The sequence below is a fragment of the Mycteria americana genome, chromosome 2, assembly GCF_035582795.1.
Source record: "Mycteria americana isolate JAX WOST 10 ecotype Jacksonville Zoo and Gardens chromosome 2, USCA_MyAme_1.0, whole genome shotgun sequence".
Classification (NCBI taxonomy): Eukaryota; Metazoa; Chordata; class Aves; order Ciconiiformes; family Ciconiidae; genus Mycteria; species Mycteria americana.
Genome location: NC_134366.1, coordinates 58364873 through 58391689, shown reverse-complemented (window position 1 = coordinate 58391689; position 26817 = coordinate 58364873). Strand labels below are relative to the sequence as shown.

Sequence of the window (26817 nt, the reverse complement as noted above, 5' to 3'; positions counted from 1 at the left end):
AATACCTATCATGATGCACTATATCAGTAATTTGAGCCCAGTTTACTAGATAAATGCAGACCACCAGTCTGTACCTGTCCGCGTTCTCCACGTGCCCCATGTACTGATCACACCCACTGCATCTGGGACATTCAGGCACCCGGGACAAATGTCCCAAGTCTTTCTATTTCAGCAAGATTTCTGGGTGAAAAAGGACATATATTGAGAGACGTCCAGACAGAGGGTAGGTTTAAATTTAGAGTTGTAGTGGCAGGAACCATCATCATCTTACATGTATGCACCAAGCACAAGAGAGCACTCTTTTGTGACTGGATTTTTTATGCCCTACTCCACAAACAGGCAAGCAAAAAATAAGCAGAAAACCCCAAATAAGATTAGCTATTTAAGACCTGAACTGAGGGGAATTATTGCAAGTCCAAACTTCGCTCTTTTTGCAAATATTCTGCCAATAAACTTTTTCCTAGATTCTATGTACAAAGCAATCCCAAAGGGTGAAGTCAATTGCAAATTTTAAGTAATTGTAGAAATGCAGGAATATTTTTCCAGCTCTGGCACTGACCAAGCATCCTTTTCCATGAAGTTTTCTTTTTACAGTTCAGTGTCATAATTAAACCAGAGTTGAAGCAAACAGTTTACCCTCTCTAACAAACAAACTTATCAGAAAGTTACTTTGAGGGTGGAAGATAAGATAAAAAGGGAGCTTTCATTAAAATCCCAGACAGAGCTTCTTCATTCATCCTCCAAAATCATTATGTAGATTGGCAAAGAATGAAAGGTAGCAGTGGGAGGAATGGAGACATCATTCTTGTATAACAAATATGCAACAGTGATAAGTGATAGAAAATGGTGCTGTATGTACTTAAAAGTTCAGCTAAGAAAATCCTTTGCTATGTAAAATTGACACAGGTTAGCCTCATTGCCTATTAATATTACTGGAAAGTTTTAAAAGATATGGCTCTGAGAACACTATGTCAGATTAGGAACTGAAATTTAAACAAATGCAACCTACAGGAAACACAAGGGCATTTCTAACTACCTTTGCCCTTTGCCACTGCAAGCTTCTACAAAGTTAAAAAGACCCTATGAATCAACAAGGGAACTCAAGAAAGTGGCTTTCACTTACATCTGAATTATGTATGGGCAATTCCATGACATACAAGCACTCAGAAAACAAATAGCAGAGTGCTGCATGCTGCATGTCCCCGACACACATCTGGGCTATGTCCCAACGACATACACCAGCTACACTGCTTTCTCTGAATAAAGTGTACTCTCTGAGCCAGGAGTTATGAGAAACTAGCAAGGGAATGATATATCATATTCCGAAAACACAGCCAGTGTGTTCATTCCTAACTTCTACCTGATCCTGCATTCTTTGGGCTTTCAAAAATTCTTCCCACAGCGAACAGGGCTTTTGTGTGCAAAAAGGGAGCACAGCAAGAGAACACAGTAAGCACTGTTGTATAGCAATGATGTTCAAATAGTGGGCCTTTGAGAAGTGTCATTTCACCTTTTTCGTTACAGCAATTATCTCAGTTTGTTCCGCAGAAAGGCAAAGATTCAGTACCTTTTACGTGTAACTGATTATCCTTACTGTCAACTTCAAAGTTTGTTCATACTTTGGTTGCTAGTTCTGAAAGTCAGGAAGTGAGACTTCACTCATCGAAGCAGAGCTCCTAGCACTGACCAGGATTTCACTCTAGGAGCCTATTTTCCCCCCTGTAGCACAAGACTTTTGTTGATTTATGCCACATAGCAGGAGGAAAGACTCACACATCCTTTAAAATCCCCATCTTCCCTCGACAACACAACAAAGAATGGTGCATGGCATTTCATGAAGCTAATTAAATTAATTGATGGAGAGGAACAGGCACAACTCCTCTGAAAGTAATGTTTACCCTCCCTGTTTACCCTGAGATTTAGGTTGGCTCCCACTGTCAGCTATCAGTTGATAGTCACAGCAATTGCAATGACAGCATGATTCATAATGCAAAAAAAATTTACATATTGAATGATAGATGAGCAAATTTCAGGCCAATTCCTACTGGATTGTTCTTTGTAATTCACTCAATGGATCAGAACATCTCCTGACTAGACCCACATGGCTTGTTTTTGAAATTTTAACTACTGAAGTGTGCGAGATATTGTCCCCATGGCTTATGACAAGAAGGGGCTTCAGCCAGATGGCCAACTGTCATTTCAAACATCAAATAATGCATATTTTTATGTGGGCCCCCTGTCAGACTCCTCTCCCAGATGCATCAATGTCAGGTCTGTTCAACAGTCAGTTTCTCTAAGGGACATGAGATGTTATAGCTTTGCCATATAATCTCTGCAGTTTGTTTTGGAATAAGGTGGTAGTTTCCCTATGCTGCACAAGCTCTATGGTCTTCATGCTTGCTGCCAAGAAAATGGGATCACAATCCCAGCCAAAGGAGACAGGTTCTGCCTAAGGCAGCAAGCTGCAGAAAAAAACCTTTTAATACTTGCTTGCTTAAAACCCCATTGATTTGCTTATGACCTCTGGAAAACTCTTGTTAGGAGTAGAAATGGAACTGGACATCTCTGAAGATTCCATAGCAAAGCAGCGCTTCCCACTTTCTTGGGCTGCTTACAGGAGCATAACCCCTCCTACATAGTGTAACAGACAGGTAACTTTTTTTTCCTTACATATTTTTCTTGCCCATGTGCTTCAAATTTTTTTTCCCCTAGATAAATGTGTAAAAAGGAAATTTTAAAAAGTCTGTTTCACTGCCCTGCCAGTCCCATAGATTTAATAAAAAAATACTTCACCTCGCTATGTTAGAGCATGCAAATTCTCTAAGCCATGTCAGTGGTGATATAACAAGATGATAGCACCACATCTTATTCAATGTTTCCATCATTATGCACTTGAGGAGACACCAGTCATAACTTCCACTTTCACTTTCCTTAGGTGGTCCTGAGTCACAGTCAACAGCAGTGAAGAAGCTTGGCTTTGGCAATTGAAGTATTTACAGTCTTCTATTTCCTTGCATCAAAGCATTGTAGCCAGCATCCTGTTCGAATTGTTTAAGCCACTGAAAAGTCCTAATAGTTACTTAAATCTTACTATATAGTGTTCTTAATTCTGGCTCCTCCTTTTCCATTTCCCAGTTCAAGTGATTTTGATTTGTCTCATTCTCAAAACAATTTGAAAAAGACAGGAAAAATTAGAAACATAACAGAAATCTTTAGACAGATCCGTCCACTACACAGAAGCACTGATAATATATTCTTTCAGGAAGGGTTGCACTACAGGATATATTTCATGCTTTAAAAAGTAACAGCCAAAAAAGGGATGGGGGTTGGGGGGAATGGATCATGCACAGTAACTGTAAAATTATAGCCCTCTTGTTTTGGATCTGGTTGCTAATGTGCTCAAAAAGATCTGCGCTTCATCATATTTTATAGGGAGGATATACAGTATGCACTCTATGGGGAGCCTATATGAGTCCTAACATTGCTCAAAAGGACAGTTAAATAAATGACTCCACCAGTCAAGTCACTGAAAAATTTGTATTTCTGCCAGCTTGCTTCCAGCCTCTTTGCATCGATGGATTGTGGTGACAGCAATTATGTCATCCGTAAAGTTAAGAAGCTGGGAATCCTTACATCAGCTCTCAGACTTGCTTTTTTGTCCCTCCTACAGTTATCACTTGTTATTCTCAGCATTACCATATTTTCTAAGAGACTATGATAACCAACACAAGCACTATGAAAATATGGTTGATTTTAAGCTGCTCTAAATGATCAGAGTCTTCATTCTCCAGCATGCCTCATACAGACTATCACAGATTGGAAGATGCGTGGTTTTTTCCTTCTTCTGCGTGAGCACACATAACACGCTTTAAAACAATCTATCCCATTCAGTCCTTAACTGCTAATATTTTGTACCCACCTCAGCAAAATACAGGTTGCTGCTTGCAACTAGGGTGATTCAGCTAGAGATCTGGTTCTATGAATCTGTTGATTTTCAAGGCAGTAGAGGGGATGGCTAAGCAATAAGATTATTTTTCTGGGTTTGTCAGAACATCCTGTATGAGGGATGTCAAGACACATCATTTTCTGAAGCATGGCTTTATTTTTTATGCTGCCTCTTTGCTGATAGTTCCAATTTCAGTGCTGACCTCTGGGAAACTTTAGAAACTCTGTTGCCTGCATTTCCTTTATTGCTCCTAATGTCCACAAAGCATATTCAAGAAGGCTACTGCTCCATAGCACAGTATCTAGAGCTGCTGAGAAAGGAGGAGGAAATAATCTGAAGCAATGCCACGATGTCTTTCCAGTGGCAAACTTTAGTTTTGTGATAAATCCCAGAATGTTCCACCTTAAAAAATTATTGGCAAAAGTCTGTCTCTTATTGGCAGAGCAGTTGGCAGAAGTCTGTCTCTAATAGATGGGTGATACATTCATGGACAACAGTTTATGATTCTGGCACTGCTGTATTTTGTGCCTGTCTTAGAATGAGTCATGGTTTTCTCTATTTTTTTCCCCCAAAACATTCAAAATCCACTCAAATACTGAATTCAGCACAGCTCTGGTTTTGCATTACAAGTCCTTCACAAGGAGCAGGCCTCTGAATTGGCTTCTGAGAGAATGCCAATAGCATATACCATCATTGGGTGACTATTGACAGCGACTGATTTAACCAGCTACAAGCTATAGCAAAATACTCAGAAGCACAGGAAGGTTGCTGCGTCTCATTGGCAAGGTGCTCATTGCTCACTTCTCCCACCCACAAAAAGGGTAAATCAGGTAAGCTGGCTGCATCAACCCGAACTGACTTACACTGTACGTTATGTGAGGTGAGTAACAGGCCACGTTTGACAGCAGACTTTGCAGGATCAGGCCCGAACGGCTCCATGGCTGTCTACTGCTTAAAATTGTTACTCCTACTGGCAAGTATCCGAGTAGGGGGAGGAACGCTCAAGCTGTAGCTCATGATGTTGAACACACACTAGTTAGTTTATTGCTTGGAAACCTTTAATAAAAGGTTTCCAAAGAAGACTGACTCCTGTGCAGCATGCAGACTTTCCTTGTACCACTTCCAAGAGGGCTCCACACTCTCTTCACAACTAGCTTGAAATGACACTCTCTTATTCACCTTGTCAAGGAGACACGTACAGTGGAGCCACTATTCTCCCCATCCTCTAAATTGTCTGTGATTAACATGACTGCTATATATAAACACAAAAATGAAGAAATATTTCAGAAGCAAGTTCTGAGTCTATTTTTTCCTTTATCGAGACGTTATTTCTTACGGTCTTCTATCCTAAGTTTAGATAGCATTATCCTTCACTTAGGCTACAACACTTGCCAGGCTTAACACACATTTCACAATAAACTTAAAATAATGATGTTGACTAATCAAATCCCATGAAGCAAGAAAACCTGTATTAGGGGGACTAACAGTAAAGTCCAGAAGCTGTGTAATTCACAGGCTGGACAAAATTATCCAGATTGTAAGATTGTCCAGCAAAAAGGAAAAATAGCTTGCATGGCACCAACACTTTTCATGGGGAAAAAACATTCACACAAAAAAATAATGCTTACTGCAGGAATTTCAAACAAAAATGTTGCTGTTTATATAAAATACTGTTTTGGCAGTCAGATTTAAAGAAACCTAAGTGAAATTATACTTGAGTTGAAAAGTTAAATTAAAACAAAACTAGAAAAACAAAAATATTTTCATAAACACATTTTGAAAATTTTAAACCTCTCGGATTAATTTTTTTTTTCCCCAGAGTCAGTTCTTCCAGAGAAGGATCAGGACTTTAGAATTGAATATGCCTAATATTTGGGAAAAGTCAAGACTAGCTCCAACAGATTTTTGTGGTTTTAAGCTCATTTCTACATTTATTTAAAGGATTTCTTCCCAGTTATTCTTTGGGAAGCTTTTATGTCTTTCCCCATCTATTGAGTGTATTGGAATACTTTCCCTAGCATAGCTGTCAACACAGTTTAACACAACAAAAAAATGGAACAGAACAGCTACAGTCTGATTAAAAATATTAGCCAATCCAATCAGTCTAGTGCAAGAGTCACATATTTCTGTTCTATAATGACTAATCTTATATTAGTTAGCTAATGGGATTTTTTTTTTTTTTTTTTTACTAACAATTGGCAGACTTTCAGTTAGTTTAAACACTTTGTTTTGCCTTACTCTAAATATTCCACGCCAGAAGACAACTGATTGTCTTCTCTTCCACGAGTCTGGAAGTTACTTCTGCACATTCCACTGGATTTCTTGCTAATGCACTTATATGGAGCTGCATGGGAAATAGAGGAAGGTAACTTAAAAGATCAGTGTCTTGGACTCCAAGAGGCATGTACTTTGAGCATACCTGGACCATGACTATAAGGAAAGGGATGTCTCTCTTTTTCTGTAAGAAAATGCTGAGCTGTTTTTGATATCTGATTTGGGGATGCAGTTTACAGCTGAGAGCCCAGGTAGTCATTTTTTGGTGGACACAAAAATATTGTGATGGGGAATTCTTTGACAACCCTATCAGTTGTTCCATACTAGATCTCATGTGTTTTCTCCTGTTAGTTTTCTTGCTTTTAAAAAGGGCCTGGTCCTCTGAGATTTATGTATTTTTGGCACACCATCTAGCAAATATCACCTATTAAAAATCACTGTGTTCATCCCTCCATCCAAAGTCCCTGTACAGCAGAGGGTATTCCAGTGCGTTAGAGGCACTTTCCTTCCTGCCCACAGCAGGACTGACTTAAGGATGACCCAAGCCACATCATGAAGCATGTCAAAAGTGAGCCTGGCAGCACTAGGTTAAAGCTCCTTGATCAGCAGAGCTCTAAAAAGAGGTTTAGCCTCCTTCCCATCCCTTTCCCCTGCTGTGCATTCCAGCTGCGGTCCCTGCTGATCCACATGTAGTCAAAACTCTCATCTCTCTGGACACCCACTAGTAGCTCAAGCTTCTGCTGAAGCTTGTGCTCTCCGTAGAGGAGAGCACTCCTCCAATTTTCCATCCTGACCTTTTTGCCCTCTCTGTAGGGGATACACTTTCGATCTAATTAAACTTTGACAAAGTTTAAAAAAAATTTGACAAAGATCTTCTAAGTAGCTGCTATCAGCAGAGCTCAGGCACGCTCTGTATCCATGTGCTGTGTTTTAGGCCTAGAATTTTAAAGAGCAGTTGGCATTTCCCATCTCAGCGTGCAAGAGCCAAATTCAGCTGTGATCCATTTTGAAAAGTGGCCTGGATGCTTTGACGACATCCACATCAGGAACTCAGGTGTTACAAAATCTAGCTTTTGGATGTCCTGAGAGCTACTGGAGTCCCAAGGCCTGCCTCAGTGCCTGTATTACACCTATACAGTGCAGTAAGGATTGCCATCTGACGAGAGTTACAGGTGCACAACCTAAAGGTTAAACTTGCTTAAAGCCTGTGGACTTAAGGCAGAAATTAACTGGAGCATTTTTAAAACAGGCAGATATAAATTCAGGAATAAAATGGATTCAGGAGGGAGGACTGAAACAGCAAGATTTATAAAGAGGCTTGGATAAAATCAGTGGTTTGAAGATCCAACCAAATGTAATTATCTCCTAATGAATACATGCTCTAGGACTAAATGTGTGCTATGACACTGCAGCCTGAGTGAATACATTTTGTTTTCTTCTAAAAAAGCTCTATTCCAAAACAAAACAAAACAAAAAAGCACACAACCACCACAAACATTCCCCAGGAGAGGATGTGAAAGGTGAAATGTGACCTGCACTCCTTGGAGGCAAAAGCCAGCACACACCACTGTGTCACCTGGACTCCTGACACTCTCCGCATTTATATTTAATCAGCATCAGTCCTGATAAATTATTTACCCTGGAGGAATGTAATGGGACGCCAGTTTGTCTGTGCATATGCTCTTATATTCTGCTAGACTAAATAAGCAGGGTTGGGGGCTGGGGAAAGAGCCCTGATTTCTGTCAGTGGGACCCTTCCTACACTCTTTTGGCTCTACTTCTTACAGCGCTGGCATCCCCCCGTGACACAAGGCATGTTTGATACACCCTTGACATGAGTGTCCTTAAAAGGGAAGTTCAGGGTAGCGATCATGCATCAAAGTATGTTAGACACAACAGGTCTCAGAAACAAAAAACTATCACATAGTGAGGTTGATAGAGGAATGAAATCTAAGGGGTAAGAGATATTAATTAGCATCCACAGGAAAACAACAGCATCAGTATCACAGATAGCATAATCTTGCTTAACCTTACTTTTAAGGATCGGGCTTAAGGCTGTAAAAGTCAGTTTTGATAGTAGAAGTACACACTCTTGTGCAATGCATTATCCTTCAATTGCAGTTGCATTTATATAGTACTTGTTACATGGCACAGATTACTTTGCATGCAAAAGAAGTTAGTGAATGCTGGAGTGCCTGTGAGGAGTCTCACTGTAACTTTTGATTGCTTGCTAAATTGTTTAGTCATCACTTTAATATTAAATTTAACCTAGAACTTAAGAGATTTCATTTCTAGAGCCTGGATCCAAGTAAAGAGTTGCCTTGTAGTGCACCTGATTTAAATAGATTTGATGGGAGATCAGGCAGCATAGTAAAAAGTGTGATTTACATTTTTAAAAAATGACCCAGGTAAACATAGACAAAATCAAGCACTCAGAAGGAACATGAAAGAAACAGTCTCCATGGATAAAGCACACATAATTGGTAGACTCTGTACTTCCATTTTTTCCCTTAGGTTTTCCATATGCTTTATGGAATAAAGAGCTACAGCTCTTTATAAATAAAGAACCCCAGCTCTCCCCATAGAACATTAGCATCAAAAAGGTGAAAAATGTGTTGTGAAAAGGTGGAAATAGACAAAAAAAGCCACACAAGCACAGAAATATTATTGGGTTCCTCATGAAGAATAATCTGGAATCAAAGCCGTTAAGAGCCAGAAACCTGCCCACGCTTCAATGGAGTTCAGAAAAGCAACAGCAGCAACAATTTTGAGAGAGGACTCTTAAAAAGGAAAAAATGCAGGCACACTGAAGGCAGAATTCCCTGCTCAAATGAACAACTCTCCCCTATTAAGATAATATTAAGTCATTCCTGGGGTACGAGATTACTCTAACAAGCCATCTCCCCACCCTTTAAAATAGATTACAAACAAGTAAATTCTGCTTTTAGCACAAGCTTACTTCCATTCTCCTTGAATATGATGGGGGGGCATGAGTTGGGGGGATGAGAAGGATATTCCATACCTTCTTCTAACTTTGGACCAGCACTCATCCTTTATCACAACGCCTAGAGGAAACCATTGGTAACAGTGTCTTGTTGAAATAAAGACAGTATCTCCCTGAGGAGGCTGGGAAGGAGAGAAAAGAATTAGCATGGCTAGAAGAAGGGAATGAGAGTGATGAGATGGAAAACAGAGATGTTGATCTGGGTTCAGTACAGGATCAGAGATGGGAGGGAAATATGACTCTAAGTCACCCATCTGCTCTCCTAATTCTGGAACAGAATGAAACTGTACCCAGTCTGCCCAGACACAACTCCTACACGCCTGGGTAAGGAAAGTGTGGAGCATATAGATGACTCCATTGGATTTATTCCATTTCCACTAGGAGAAATTCTGGCTGCCTTGTTAGGGCAGGTCTTGGTTCCCTGAGCAGCATAAAGTGAGTATCTTCCCCGAGGGACTACGAAACTTTTTTTTTCCTTCTTTCTGTGCATTCTCACCTTGGACCCCAGAACTATGGCAGCACTGGCCAAAATGGTCATCTGAAATATCTGTAAGCTTTTCATTCTCACTCAACTCATGCATAAAGATGGGGGCATGACCAGGTCTCCTGCTAGAGAGAGAGATAGAGAGATACTGTGTAGATGCCTGAGTACAGTCACCAATGTAAAACAGTACAATCACGAACAATTCAGATAAGCTAGAGGCATAGACTGTAATGACAGTCAAACTACATATTGCAGTTGGTAAATGTTACCTAGTAAAATGCCTTAGAATTCTTTGGATCCTATAAAGCCTGAATATATTGCTTAGGACAATTGGTCACCCATTTAATGGTATTTCTAAATGTATTTGAATATTTCTTTGTAGTACTACAACAGACAATCCAGATCTGAATATATACGTGTCATATTTATCCCAAATTACTCAAGAGAATTCAGATGAATTGGATATATGTCACAAAACTGAAAAGTTTTGTTTCAAAAACTTGTTAGAGTTGCTAGGGGACAATGTTATAGTTACCTACTACATCATTATTTACAAAATCCAAACAGATAAAAACACAGAAATTAAAACCTAAGGACATCATAAATCTTAGATGGCTTATAGTCAGACAAAAAAACCATTATTCTTCTCCAGAAAATATTTCAGTATGAGACACAGAGCTGAACTCCACATCTTGGAGCTGTCTGTAATATTTTTGCTATCTAGATTTCAATTAATAATTGATTTAAAATACACTAGTAAGTGGGATTTGTCAATCAAAAGGCTTTTATGATTTAGGGGTTTGTTCCTTTCTTTTTTTAATAAAACACTTAAAACAGTGGTTTCTTGGTTATGGTGTCACATATTCACTTTAACAGAATTGATTCTGAGGAATACAGTGGCAGAGATCAAATGACAAAGCTTTACAAAGTGACACAGTAAGACCAAAACCACTGTAGCTTAAAGCTGGAAAAACCTATGAAACTACCCTACCATGTCACAAATAAAATATATAAATTCACTTTAGTAGTCTGAAACAAAGAAATAGTATGTATCAGAATTCCAGCATAAAGCTTGTAATAGAGTTCTCCTTTTTTTGTGTTATTAATATTTACTTTTTATATTTTGCAAAAAAAATAAAAACCAAAATGGGTATTTTTCATGTTCTCACAGGGGGGGGTTTTGCCTTCATTGACTACCTTTCTTCCTCATCAATCTCTAACATTTTTTTTATTTCCCTTATCTTTTTTCCCCTCTCATTTTGCCATTGACCAAAATATGGAGGCAGCAGAGAGACAAGAGACTGGAAAAACTGGAGTTTTAATTCTAGTTTTCTTTAAATAAAATTTAAATTTTTTTGTATGTAAGTTGTGTTAAAATCCTCCCTGACAAGGGAACTTGAGCACAGAGGAGGATCCTGCGCATGCTCACATAATTCTCCTGTGGGCAGTATGGACGTGACTGCTGTACTCCACAGGGACCTTGAAACTTCAGCAGTGTGAATGCAATTAGCATGCACCACTTAGCTGAAGAACTTGCATGTGAGTGTAGACACTGCTGCTAAAGACAAGATAAATGCAGCCTCAAGGCAAAGGCAAGAAAATCCGGATGGATTTTCTCCCAATCAGCAGGCTTGCCAGAACTAAATGGCTAATGACTGAAAATGATATTCCATCATGTCAGCATTTCTTCTCTTCCTGCAAATGTGGAGGGTCTAGGGTGACTCACCAGCTCATAGCATGTCTCAGACTAAAAGAATAGGTCCCTGCTGGCACTGAGTGGATGGGTCTGCATCTGCTCCAGCACGACCTTTATTTCAGAGACGGAGCCCCCACCTCCTTCCCTCTGCAACAGAGCTTGAACCCTGCAGGTTTCCCTTAATCCCTGGGTGATCATGTTCATGTCAAAGATAAGGGCAGTGCCCCAAGGGACAATTCAACTTCCCAACATACTTGCACAACAGAGAGGCACTCTCTTTTTAACAGAATCACAGTAGGTGCATGGAATAGCACAAAAATACAAATAACTGATATGACAACGCTATCTGACCCTACTCTGTCAATTTTCCACCCTTCTTCTTGCCCTCACTCCCTCATTCCCTACATTAACAAAATTACAGTAATATTCAAGCCACTAAATAAAAGGTTATATAGGTGTATACAGAGTATTTTGAATAGAATGTCTTTTGCTCTTGTTAGGAGCTATACATTTCATAGATGTTGCCTTATGCTGCCTTCATGCTTCCATTTTGTTTGAAGTTTGATTTTTATAGCATAAGGTAAGTCTACTGTGATCTAGCAACATTAACTTTTTGTTGTCTTTGAAGTTACTTGTTCACATCCTGCCTCCTCATCACCTCCTGTTTTTCTTTTGGAACACACATCTCCATCAGCAGGAACCCTTCACGTGGTGTATATTGCAACATGCTCTTAGGCCTACAAATCAACGCTTACCATACCTTTACTTAGTTTCTGCAACACTTCAAAGAAATGTCACAGGCTACTTTGTGGACCATTTTATGGTCCCTCAGAGCACTGACTGGTCATATGGTTTAAGCCCTCCTTATCTTCAGCCATGAGAAACAGGAAGAAATGAGAAGATGAAGTGAGGAATAAATCGTTTATTACACTAAATGCAACCATTGAAACCCACTAAAATAGTTTCCTTGTATGAGTTTCCATGTAACAATTCCTACAGCTGTCACAGGGGCCTTGTGTGAACAAAAGGGGTGGTTTTTTATGATCACAAATGGGAAGGAAGCAGATCCATAGCACAATATCTCTGTTGGAAACCCTTGATCTGAAGTCTGGGATGTTATAAGTTGGCACCAAAATAGAAACACTCAAGTGATAGAGGAATGGACAAACCGCAGGCCACCAGATAGGAAAAAATATGATACCCTAATGTGAGGCCCCACAGGCAGGAGAGAAGATCTGGACAATGTTACCAAAGAGAGGGAAAGAGGGAGAGAGAGAGGCAGAGAAAGGAACTGCAAATCTGTAGGCACAATATTATGACCAAAAGCAGAGATAAGGGTGCTGCATTGTCATTTTATCTCTGTACCAAAGATATACTGGTTAGCTTAATTACTTCTATGATTCTGAAAACTGACTTATGTATCCATCTGTTTGCTTATATATGCACTGCAATGCTTTATCAGTCTGATCCAAACCCAATGGCAAAGACTGCTATTGATGGGAAGATGCTGCTGTACAGACAACGTATTGCTGTATCTAAATGCATGCTGCTCTCTCTATTTACTGATTAAACCTGTACTCATTATTAACTCATCTCTTAACCTCATTCTGTTAAATGCCATCTCATCATTTTTCTGGTAGCCAGATACTATCATTATGGGGACTTGGCTTTCCATTAAGCTATAGTAAAACCTAAAGTTGCTGATAGCACAGTATTATCAATTTCTCCTCTTCAGGGTGAAATGTTCATGGCCACCATGCAACACAAGGTGTTAACTTCATACTTCATTTGATGTTCATTGCCATACTTCATTGGCAGCCCCCCAGAAAATAGTTTATCTAGGTACTTGTATAGCACTCATCACTGCAGTATCTGGTGTCTTCCAAAATTCAGCCCTTATTAATATATGTGCTTATCCACAGTCTCTGTGTCTGTAGTGGAGTAATACCATCCAAAATAGCTCCTTCCCTCATTCTGAGCTGTAGCCCTCCAAACCTGGCTGCTAAGATATCATTGCTGAAACACTTGATGATGCCAGCCTAAGCAGAGGAAGGGCAAACTCCCTGTGATGCTCTACAGCACTTGTAAGCAAACCAGTGACTCAGTATATACAGCAATACCAGGACAGGAATCGTGGCAGTCAGGGGACCACTCAACTTCAGCACAAACAGAAACTGGATGTTTATTAAACTGACATTGTATTGAGGAACCTGAGAATGAATTGCTGGGAAGCTGGCTTATAGAAAGGTTTGCCAGGAAGTCCAAATAATACTGAATGAAAGACAGGTCGTGAAATACCAGGTACTTTTGATGATGAACCCCACCTGTGCTGGCTCTCTGCTCAGCTAAAGACTGTTTATGGATCAATGTAGGACAGGACAATGCTGCCTAAGAGCATAGATGGTAAAAATATTGACCAAAGACAGTGAAAGTACAAGTCAACACTGGAACTAGCCTTTTCAACATCTGCTCAGTGTCAGCACAGCTGTCAACAGTGTGGGGTTTGAATACATTCCTCGAGAAGCCTATCTTCACTTAGGATGAGCTTCCAGTTACAGACAAAATCAGTGATGCTGTAACGTTCACAAAAGACAGCAGAGGGGGAAATCTTACTTCACCAGGTTGATAAAACTTGACAAGAAGGATCTTCCTTCAGCCATGGCTTCTACTCAACCAATTTTTGATTTTGTAGAAAAGGAAGTTCTGTAAAGACCATAGAGATCTCCCCAGAAAACATGAAATGGTTTATACAAAATGTCATTCAGGAAAAACTCTGAGAAAAAATATTTTGCTTTCATCGCAGTTTTTACTTCTCAGAAGACTTTGATAAACTGCGTTTATCTGGGATTTGGAACCTTATGGTTAAAACAATCCATAAGAGAGTCCATGGTCCTTCACACAGCAGAGAAAAGCCTGGAAGAATTGCATCTGTTTTTTACAACAGCAAGTAGTGTTAAGCAACATTGTGTTATATGGTGTATGCTACTCATTTTGTTTTATGTTACAGCAGAGGACAAGACAACCTGCAAGCTTCGGATACAAGTTTGAGTTGTAGGAAGACTGTCTGCCCTCTCCAGATGGGACACCGGGCCAAAGGTAGCCGAATAGAATATACTTTTCTGTATTTGTGGCAGCACCCTGGTAGCCCACTCCAAAGATCTTCTCTCCTTCACAGATCAGTTTGCCGCTTTATACTTAAGGAACTTCAAGACAGGTTTGAGGACAATGAGAGGCCAATCAGCTCTTCAATAACTTTCCGAACAACCACCAGTTTAAAGGAAAGCAAAGTACATAGTACACACCTTTGGAAGAACACACACTACTTCTGCAGCATGTTTCAGAAAAGATTCTTTATAGATACAGAGTACTATCAAGGCCTGTGACAACATTGGTGGAGATACAGGAATGTGCATCCAGATGATGAGGCTATCTTTTGACAGGCTTACACCAGCTGAATGGAGTCAGCTAGAAGAAAACCTTCCACAGGACTAAGAGCACCAAAGCTGTCATGTTAGCCACACTTCTGTGCAGGCATAAGAGGGTGCACTGTTGTGAGTGATGAAGCATAGCAAGCTGACTAGTAGCTTGCTAGTCTTGCTCTGTGCCAGCCACATATCCACCACAACACACACAATAAAATCCACCTGTGGCAGGTTCATTACATACAGTCCTGTGGAAGGGGCAGGATGCACTGGTAGCCAACTAATCTACTGGGTGGTGCACGAGGTCCACCTGCACATCCACCTGGCTTGTCCCCCTTATTCCCTCATGGCACTATCATTCTCAACTTCTCTGTTAATTAACTTCTGGTAGAAACTGAAACTTCACTCAGTGTGTTCAGTTCACATATAACCTCAAACATCTCTTTGGGGGAAAAAAAAAGAAGGGACTTTGATCTCTGAAAAGGTCATTATACTTTATAGCTTTAAACATGACATGCAACCTAGGAATGAATCTTTGAACAGGCTTTTTGTCCATGTAACCGACAGCTGTCATCTATTATTGTTAATAAAATTTTATTAGTAATGTTTCACAATCATATCCTTGTAAACAAATAAAAAGGAACAAATCCAGGGTGTTTGGCTTGGGTTGTTTGGGGTTTTTTTCATCAAAAAAATAAAGATTCTCCAAACAACTGCATTAATTTTTGAGATTCTATAGTGTAGCATGCATTTTAAAATCATACAAGCTTTTCAGTAGCAGTCAGCACACATGTAATGAAGGAGACTAGAAAAACTTTGAGTTTCACTATGTGCTACTGACGCAGACTCACACAGGGAACAAAATCTGTAATGGATAAAGAACTTTAATTTCACAAACCTGGCCCCCATCTTCCAAATCATTCCTTAGCAACCATGCAGTAAGCAGTAAAACAAACAGGTCTTCACTGATCACCCATTTACTTTTTTCTATTGATTATGCCACATTTTTCAACTAAGATACTGGTAGCATATTGGGGAAGACTAAAGTCACTAATCTCCTGACAAAAAGTGCTTACTTTGCACGGAGAGGTAGCTTCATAGCATATACCGATGTATCTTTACCCATGGGAAAAATTCTCCTTCCACAGTTCCAGACAACTCTCATTTAATTTGATTCTATTAAATTTCTGGAGAAAGCTTCTCCCAGGATCACCATGGTGCTGCATCAGTAGGTTATAGATGTTAGAGGGGTGAAAGAGGGGCATGGGAAGTAAAATTTGCAGCTGATGGCAGATAGAGTAAAAAGACAACTAACAAACTAGATACTAGAGCATCAGACTTGTTTGATGGAGAAACAGCTGTCTCAAAGAAAACTAATTTGGGCTTTCCTTAGCAAAATGGTGTTTGATTATATAAGGAGATAGGGTAAACATAGCGATAAAATCACCTGGTTTAGGCACTTTACGAAGAGATGACTGGAAACACAGAACACTTCATCTGTGACCTTCCCTAACTCACATGCAACCTAGGCATGCAACCAACCTCAGCATGTCAAAAGCTGGGGGCTCCGTGCATGGGCAGTCTCCAGACCAAGATAGCATGTCAGTGGGAGAGACCACATAACAAAAACAAAGAACCATGAGCAAGACACTTAAAATATATGTTATGTCTCCTAAAAATCTCAAAAAAGCAAGGGGATGGGCTGGAGAGGATGTGGTTTTTTCTCGGCTATCTCTCTTATGATTAACCTCAGTAGTGATAGCTCTACAATAGAAACATGATTAATTTGCTTCAAGCTGCTAATGTAGCATTGTTAGAACTTACTCAGTTTGCTGCTAAATCTCAGCTTTTGCACAGATTCCCATATTCAATGGCTATTCTGAGAGGCCCTGGTCTGCTTGGAATAACTCTGAATGTTATCATAGGATGGGATCCCAAAAAATGTTGAGATGTATTCCCAACTGTGGCACAGACACTAATTGGTATCTGAAGCAAATAACCAACTTCTCTGACTTGATGTGACCAGGTAGATTTTAAATTGGTGATTGCTTTCAAACAAGGGAAGGATTTTGCTTTTCGTCAGCAAGGGGCATGGTTTCCCATTTTCAAAATAGAGATCAAGAGAATCAAAATCTATTTTTAATTATTTGTCTGAAGAATGTGTTCCCTCCTTCTGCAAGAACAATGATCAGGAACAAGTTCAGTTGCTCAAGTTCACTTAACAGAGGTGCTTGCAACTTTTAAGTGCAGACAGTTCTCTTCTACTAGTACAGTGTACAAGTGTACAATGTGTGTTGCGTTAGTTACTTGTCCTTACTGCCGAGTCAAAAGAATGTAAAAATACCCACTTCCATTATAAGTTCTCTCATATGCAAATTCAACTGCTTGTTCAAATATTTGTGAGAACCATGACCTTGCCAAAAAGTGGAAAGAGGCAAACTCAAAGGCTGGCCAAAGAAAATTAATAGAAACTTTCAAACAAAAATGCACCATTTCCCCCCCTTCAATGTTCACAGTTTCATCTGTTAACTAATGCTAGTAAAGCAACTGGAAGTTTAAAAGCCTCAGTTTAAGTAAGAGATGGGCACAAATCAAAGCTCTGGAAGGGAACAACCTAAAATTCTCTAATGGTTTGAATTCAAATCTATTTGGCAGCATGGACCCATCTTTGATTTAATAGCTAAGTAACAAATATTTGTCTGGGAGAACATGAACAAACTGCTTCCCGAACATAAAACAGAATCCCTTTGAGATTTTGGACCACACAGTCTTGTTCTTCCTTAATGGACTCCAGTAATTTGAGAAATTACATTTTATCTCATAAGTAAAATAGAAAGAAGGATGGTTCCAACACACTGAAGTATGCTAAGTTTTTGGGTTTGGTTTGGTTTTATTTTTTTTCTTTTTTTCACAGTATAAATTTTTATTGACATCATATCCATAAATCTTATGCGAATGAAACCATTTGGTTGAGGAAGACAGAACACTTCCAAGATACTTTCAACTTACAAATTAATCTTAAGGGGCCTAGTCTCACTTGTCTTTTTATCACATCTGAGTTCTTTAAAAATTATTCTAGCTACAGGTTAATAGCCTTTACTCCTCATGAATTGTTCTTTCTGCCCTCTTTAAAAACTGGGCCTTGCTAGCAGTAATAGTTACTAAATTCCTTTTAAGTTAACTATGCTTTGTCAAATAAAGGTCACCTTATAACACCACTTTGTAGTTTCACATAGCTCACTATTAACAATAGGTAGGCAAATATTGGAGGAGTCTGAGTCTAAAGGGACTTGAATGCCTAAGGAGATATAGATTGACATCCCTTTAATCAAAATACTGTGTCGTCTATATTTTCAGATAGGAGACTGGATATCAATATGCAACACATTCTTCATTAATACCTGTATATTGGACAAAAACTGTTCTCATGAAATCAGCATAACACACCAATTTCAGTACAGTGGGTGAAGCAGGCTGCCTTTGTATGATGTTGAAAAATCCACTGATGATACAGTAAAGAAATGAGTAGAAATCACACAAAAAAAAGATGCTAACGTTTATCTAGATATTTATTTAGATATATTTATCTAGCATTTACTAAGTTTTACATTTTGTCCTGTGGTGATGTTCAATTTTGTTTTCTACACAGCATTTGTATTTTCTGTTTTATGTCTTAGTTAGCATTCGATTGTTGGGTTTTTCCCCTCTTGTATTCCTGTGTTTAATATTTTAGTTTTTCCACTTCCTGCTTAGTTATAGAGTTCAGCTGATTTACGGTTCTTTTTTTATTGTTTGTTTGTATAATTTGGTTGAGGTGTAGATAGCTGTCTGTTTTTATTGGTTCATTAAATTGGTTGTTCCCATGGTAACTTTTTAGTGCATTTTTTCTTGAGGTTTGAAGGATGCTTTGAGGCTTTTCTGTGGTGGTCTGGTAATCTTCATCACACTGCAACATGTCTTTACATCTTCCTCCACATTTTGACTTTCTTAGTTTCTTAACTCTTTGCTGCTTACGTGGATCTGGTGGCCTCCTATATTGCTGTGTCTATACTGTCATTTAAATAAAAGTGATGGAACATAGGATATAAAATCCATACAGCAAAAATAGATACATGATTTAAATATAGTCTATCCATAGGTGTAAGGAAATCTATTCCTTTCCAATCTAGACTTATACTGTCAGGAGGATCTCCTGTCTTATACATGGAAGTATGTATAATGTTCCCAGTATGTGTTGGGCCTAATTCTCCTTTGAACGTCCCAGCCCTTTTACAACACAAAAGCAGCAGAAAGACAACTTAAAATATAACCTGCCTGCCCAAAAAGAATTTCTTAAGATCTTCCCAAAGCATTCATAAAAGTAATAGTGGTAGCTCTAGATTAGCTGTATAAAGCTCCCCACACAGGACAAGGCACCAAATTTCCTGACCACTGCTGCATCTCCATTTCATTCACAGCAATGGCCAATGAGGTCCTGAGGCTGCTCCGCTTTCTTGTGAGAACTGGGTACATCAGAGGACAGCCTCAGACTTCAGAGGGGTCCAAAACTGGCTCAGAGTTACTCTTGTCCCTTCTGTTTCCTGTCCAAGCACAGCTGAGTTAAAGCAGGGAATCAGACTCACTGTGTAACGAAGTGACCTGAGACCATATTAAACGCACTGCCACAGGGCTCCTGTCTGAGACATGAGAACAGTGGAACTGTCCATATTTTGAAGCTGTGTTTTGGAAACCAATTTGCTAGTTTTGTTAAAAACGCAGATTGCCTAACAGTGCAAAAGCTGCATATACACCTTATAGAAAGTGTATCAGGTAGGAAAAAAGGCACAGTACTGATGGATCCTGATTACATGCAGCACATCCATATCCTGGTATGGCTCAGCGCCAGAGAGGGGCAATTGTTCAACATGTTATGCTAAACACAAAAATTAAGCTGTGCTGAGCCAAATATGAAAATTTAACTTTATTTTTCTGACTACTGGAATCATATGCATGTTTGCATTTATTTAGAAAACCCAGATTATTTTCCTGTTTTATTTCTTACGAAATTCAACTCGTTACCTGCTGGGCTCAAGTTTTCAAGTAACTTGTCCCCGGTGTCCCCACAGTTTCTTTTCTTGTATAATGTTTACCCTTTAAACAGCCTTGTAGACTAAGCAATTCTTGGTATGGAATGACTATTAAAAAAAAAAAAATCTATAAAATACTCTTATGATAGGCTCGCTTTCTTCACTAAATTCTGTAAGATTTTTCTGTAAGTGTTCAAATAACCTCCAAAAATAGTACTGACTGAAAGTTTGACATTTTATTTTGTAAGGGCAACTCTGTTAAGATAATTCTTCACATCCATTTCTACTGAAGAAAATGCACAAAAGGAAAAGATCTAAATGCACAATGACGCAGATTTTTGCTTTAAGAACACGCAAAGGTTTAGAGGGCTAAGGATACGTATGACCAGATGGCAGAAGTTCAGAGCTTTTTACACTCATTATGATGAGAGATCATTTGAATTCCTGGGGTAGTATGCAAACCAGTTGCTAAAAGGGCAATTATGGAAACAATTAATAATGGGAACAATGATGTGCATCATCATTTTTCCAAAGCGTCAGGAAGGAAACAGCTTCGAGATCTGATTCAGGCCATCTGCAGACTCAGGCAGACCTCAATCAACACTGTAAATAGTTGGAAGGTAATATTTACAACCCAAGGAACTACAGATGGATTTAAGAGATTTAAATTAGCAAAGTTGAGCATTCTGTAGCAGCTTTGGAATAAAAAGGAAGGCATGCAGAAACAACTCTGCCAGGGAGGAAGCCTACCTAATCCTGGGGTTTTGTGCATGTGGCTTGGTAGATTGAGCAGAGATTGCTTTAGATTAGTCCTATTCTTTTTGCCTAATCTTTTCTTTGGTAGAGATGGATTATGGTAGCACAGTTGCCTTTGTAAAACCTCATCTTGAAGCCTGTGCTAATTTTGGAAGCTATTTATTTGGATCGTTTTGGAAGAACACTATTGAATTTAATGGAGAATGATACCCTCACCTAAACATTTTGTAGTTTGTTTTTCTCAGTCATCCCATAGTAAGAGCAATTCTGTGTTACAGTCTACAGAGCAAAGCATTATAATTATGGCCAGTAAATTATATAGGCTTTTGGATGAGATAATCCTATTAGGTTTCCATAGTAAAGTACTGATTTCATTCTTACTACCATTCTGTAGGATGTTTCCACAGGGAAAATTTGAGCTAAAGCAGAATCTCTACTATCTTCCTCTTGGCCTCCAGCTACTACAGAGCATAACAATTATAAACTGATAAATCACTTGAATGGTTATGACATCTTCCATTGACTAGGAGGGCAGTGGTACATACACACATGCTACTGCCAACATTAAATAACGTCAACTGAATTAAGGAAATTATGATTTAGCCTCAGCTAAGCTTTTAAGGGCAAATTTTTTTTCTCTCAAATAGGGATGATGGTTTTACTTCCTATATTCGGATCTTGTTACACTTTAAAAGTCCAGTTTATGGGTTTGCTGATTTCACTAAGCATTTTGCCCATGCTGAAAGAGCAGGATATTGGAGCTGAGTCCTGCCATATAGATTTAGGAGGAGGAAAAGGTATAGTGAGTTTGAAAACTCTTAAATTCCCACTAACGTGTGACAAGAACAAGTTTCGCATGGCACAGAAACACAAGTGTGCTTTATTCCAGAAATTTTTACATCCTGCAAAGTTATAAATAATTTCCAGCCTTTGGATGTATTAATCTTGCCACGTCCCCCCCCCCCCCCCCCGCCCAAAAAAAGAAAACAAATCAACAGTTCTCCAATAACTGATAGGCAGTCTGAGTGGCATAACTATATTTGTTTAACTAGCAGCCTTTGACCCAAAGAGCAGTTCTCACTCCTGCCAACACAGTTGCAATAATATTTGTAGAGGCTCACTAAAATATCTGGAGTTTGGTTGTTCTTTTTCCTCTTTGAGAAAGGGAGAAAAGGCAAAGTGGTGTAGGCTGGGAATAAAGAGATGGTCAGGATGAACACAAGTACTTGCTAGACTCGGACTAACTATGCAAACAATTGTTTGCTTCCCGACAAAGATGGTGTCAGTTCCGTTTGCCAACATGCACTGCAGCTATATGTAACCACTAAAAAAACCACACACACATTCAAGTCTGTCACTTTTGGCACAGGGACTAGAATAACTGTATAATCCCAGTGTAAAAAAAACATGCAGTACGTGGTCTTTTTTTGCTCATCCCCTGCCTCCTCTCCACCCCAAGTGACACTAACAGTATCTGTTCAGCAGACTGCCAAGGACAATAGCATCACTCCACTTAGTCCACTTTTTTGGCACACCAGCCTGTTTTAATTTTGTATTTGCTGCTGTTTGATTCTAACTGTGCTAAGAGCACAAGTTTAACTATATATAGGAACCGTAATACATTCATTACAGCTGTAAAATGACATTGTAGAAAAAAAGGAAAGATGAAACACAGTGTACAGCAGATGGAAGAAAGAAGAAAATGTCGTTCATGCTTCATCCATGAAGAGAGCTAAATTAAGCAAAGAATTTCATTTTCAGAAGGAATTTTTTAATAACATCATTATCATGCAGTTCTGCTCAAGAATTACAACTTCATAATGAAAAAGAATGCAGAATGCACTTTGAAGCATCTGATTCAACCTGCTGGTGAGGAGAAGCAAGTCTGTTTTTCACTGTATGTTCACTCAGTGGCTAAATTCAAAGTGGTCTCATTGCTCTTTTCTGTGCTGCCTGTAAATTATTGGCCATGACTCATTAACTAATGTCATTATCACTAGATGGGTCCAGTTTTGCCTTCCAGTTAGACCTGGGAAGCCCATTTGGACTTTATCACAAGAAGCGAACCAGAAAGAGGCTGTCCCTATATGTTTGAGAATATCAGCATATCTTATTCTTTAGATACCAAAATATAAATTTATTCTTGGGAATACAGTCATGCAGCTGGATATCTTTTGTCTTGATAACAAAATATGTCCTAGTTTGAAGGCAGAGACCTCTTTACCTCAAAATCATTTAAATCAGTGCTTAGATTATGCACCTTTTTTCTTTGTCACACACACTCTATATGTATTCTTTTCTCCTGTCCCAAAGTTACTTTCATTCATTTTTAAATGTTAAAATTGTATGCAGAATAAGTACATTTTTCCTACCAATTATGCCCCGATATCCATCTCATTTCTGGATGGGGGAGAGGGGGTGCTGAAATATCTAAAGAAGCTGGGGAGAGAACAGTATTTCAACTCTAAAAGGTTTCTAGATAATCTAAAATGTATTCCTCATAATGTTTATATCTGTATTCCTCATATGATTATACCTATATTCTTTATCATTTGATATTGTTACTCCTTACTGAATTCTGAAAACAACTCTTTAGCTGAGAAAGACTAAAACCCACCAACTTTAAGTGACATTTACCAGGAAGAGCTATATTCAGCTTCACCTTAAGCAGAAAATACTTACTACGCTTGCATTTAAGTACAACAGATTAGCCCCTTTCTCCTCCCCAAACTAGTGCCCATGTTCTTTTCCTGTTCCTGTACATATTCCTCTCACACACAGAGTTTCTTGCTCTCATAGGAAAGAAACTAAAATGCATACCACACAGAAACAGAATAAACAAAAGACAAGTCCACAAGAGAAAGCCACTAGGACACTGGTTAAAATATTTTCCCATGAATCTAAAAAAGATAACAGCCACTTGCTTATATGTCTCCTTTCATCCCTGAAAGCTTTAAAGTTAATTCATGGTTTCATAACTACAATAAAGTAACCATGCAGAGATTAAAATCAGGGCCTCTTTTTATTTGGATATCAACAGTACGAATCCCACCCAGGTCTTTCTAAAAGCAGCCTTGGCTGACACTCCAAAATGCTTCCTCAAGTTCATCTTCAGCCAAATAAGAAGTGGTCTGGAAAGGATTCATCCTTTTAGTGTACACAGAAGATCCTCGTCTTGGATCTATAAACTGAGCCTTTAAATTCCATTGTAATTACTTTGCAGTCATAAATAGAACAGACACTATTTGTGGCATCCCAGCTGGCTTTTTAGACAAGGTGCACACATCTTCAAAAAAAGCATCCAAGAAATAAGTGGGGACAGTGACAGAGACCTGAATATGATAATATATGGATTCTCAAAAAGCAAACAAGAAAAACCAAAAAAAACCCGGCAATTTTTTAACATGCAGTAATAGCAAAAAAGAATTTTCTGTATTGAGGAACATTTGCTCAGAAGCTGGATTCCCACCTTGAATGTTTCTGTGTTCGAGGAAGACAGGGCTGGTGCAAAGAAAAGTTCTACTATAGCAAAGTGCTTTAAATCATTTAGCTCTTAAGACATGATGACTTAATAACGGTCTTACACAAATAGCTGAACTCTTCACTCTGAATTTAAGAATCAAAACCAAAACACTATTTTCCCCAAGAGACACGTTTTTGGAGAGACAGTCATGGAAATTTAAGACTATGGCTAGGGTTAATGCTTGTTAAAGATTTTACCAAAGATTACAAGTCATTCACAGTCCCTCTGATATCTATAAATGCCTAGCTTCCATGGATACATATGCAATGGCCACAGGTCCCTCCATTTTAAGCTGGGATAAAATTATTTCCATAGAGGTTGTCTGCCAGGGGTTCCCCCTGACCCATAGCATTTGCTGGCTCTTTTGCTGAACAGCAAATGATACTTGACCATCAGTGAGATAGCCAACAGTGCAGATTTCTGTTTATAAGATTCGTATAAAATGAACATTCAATAGATCTTTTGATGTGCCCAATTCTTGCACTGATTTTTAAAGCCTTTAAGAAACATACCTTAGAAGTTTCACGTACTCAGCAGTAAAACATCACTGAAAAACATGGATTATTAGAGCATACAGCCATTCTTGGTAACATCATCTAGTTCAGTATCTGACCTCTAACACTGGTCTTAAGCAAATGTTGAGGAAAGAGAGACAACTGAGTAAGTATATATGATATCCCTCACTGCCTCCAGTGGTAATCTCTTAACACAAAAAGTACTATATCAACATAAGCTAACTCTGTATTGTCATTATCCATCACTGCAATGGTAAACCACAAATGAAAAGGAGTTTTAGAACTAGTTTTCCAGTAGAGAAGAATGCAGTCAAACTGATTGGTAGAATGTATTCTGAGCTAAGGAAAAAAAGGAAACGCAGGAATTGTCTAAAAAGAGTGTACAGGTATATCGGATAGCAATATGCATGGTCTATAGAAAACACCAGCCGCAAGGGAAAACTGGAAGAACTGAAGCTCTATCAAGCAAAGTAGAACAGGAGAGACATGATGATTTTTAAGCTACAAAAAAAAAGACTACTGTAAAGGGCAAGCTAGCAATCTGCTTCCCATATCCATAGTGACAAGAAGTGATAGGCTTAATGGCAGAAAAGAAGTTTTTTAAACATTAGCAAAAAATACCCCAGAGTAAGGGTAGTGAAGCTCTGTAATAGATTGCCTGGGGGCCTTAAAGAATAACTGTAAAGTTTTGGAACAGGTTAGACAAACATCTGTCAGGATTAGCTCATGCTGCCTTGGGGCAGGGTGATGAACTAGGTGATCTCTTGCGCTCCCTTTTAACCCTAAAATTCTGTAATTATTAGCAAAAAGCCCCACAATTCCATGGTAAGAATAAAAGAACATCTTGTGTTCACTAGCAAACCAAAGGCAGTGATTAAAAAAAGCAGTGGTCTACCACCAGATGAAGATGTTAATTTTTTAATAATGCTGCAAAGAAAAGCAAAAATTTCAACACATATTTGCATTCTTCAATCTGAAAGAAGAAAGATCTGCTCTTACTATGCTTTCAGGTTTCTTGTGTATGCAAGTAAACTCTTAAGTTCCTCAGGGAGAGAGAGAGAGGAAGAGACCAAGAAACACCATTTTCTTGAGAATGGAGGCTAAAAACTAATTAGAGGTAAAAAAGCATTTCCACGAGGCGTGGAAAACCTATAATGAGGGAGTCTTGCTACATCTGATGAGACTCAGTTCTTTAAGGGCAGATCTTCACTGTGTAAAGTAGCATTGTGCAGAGACCATGCTATGAACCACATGAGATCTATAAGCAGAAGCTGTACAATTGCATTGTCATGGGCTGAGAAGCAGGTATTTTCACTGCAGAAACTGCATCACACTAGCTAACCAGGAGGGAGAATCAAGATGGTGTTTGTGAGTGGCACCACACTGCATCTGGTATACATACCAACCTAAATCAGTGCTGGCTCAGGATTCCCTCTGCTCTCAACTCTACTGAGGTAAGAAAAAAAAGCGATAGAAAGAGGCTTACATCGGGTTTGCTATTCCCACGTAAATATTTTTCAACCTTGTTATACATGTTCAATTTCAGATCATCATTAAATAGCATTGGAGTTAGGGAACGACTTGACAAAGTCCTGTGAAAGACCCAGACTTCAGTTCCCACTAAAATTTTTTTTTTTTTAATAAAGTGGAATAGTTCCACCCAAGAAAGCCAAGGGTATAACAGTGTGGGCCCTCACCTGACACCTTGCAGAGGCAAGACTTGAACTTCCCATATTCTATACACTTACCTCTCATGTTGCACCAGCTACCTTTCTATTCAACTAGCTATTTCTCTCAGATCAAAAGTTGACATGCCCTCACAGAGAGAAGGAACATTTTCCAGCTCAGCATCCTTTGAAACGTATGCTTCCGTTAAGAGCAGCTTTGAAAAATCAGCATTTTAAAGTCAGTTTCATACATGAATATTTCTATCACATTTCACAAAATCTCTGGTTTGGTTCCCTTTCCATGCAAAATATAAATAACACCTGTGAGGGGGTGCACTTTGGAGTCTCTCACAAGTGCCAGACTAGACTGGCAGCCCCCCTGCCCCTCTTCCTCTCAGTCCCCCTGTGAAAATGCCCTGCCAGTGTTCAAAGGCATTCCAGGGTGGGTACTAATGAAAAACAGC

At 39.0% G+C, this 26817-nt stretch overlaps 1 long non-coding RNA gene across 4 annotated transcripts in view; it reads right to left on the bottom strand.

The window, feature by feature from the left end:
- Positions 1-26817, bottom strand: part of LOC142405705 (uncharacterized) — a 312619-nt gene that overhangs the window by 199402 nt on the left and 86400 nt on the right. The window lies entirely within an intron of this gene.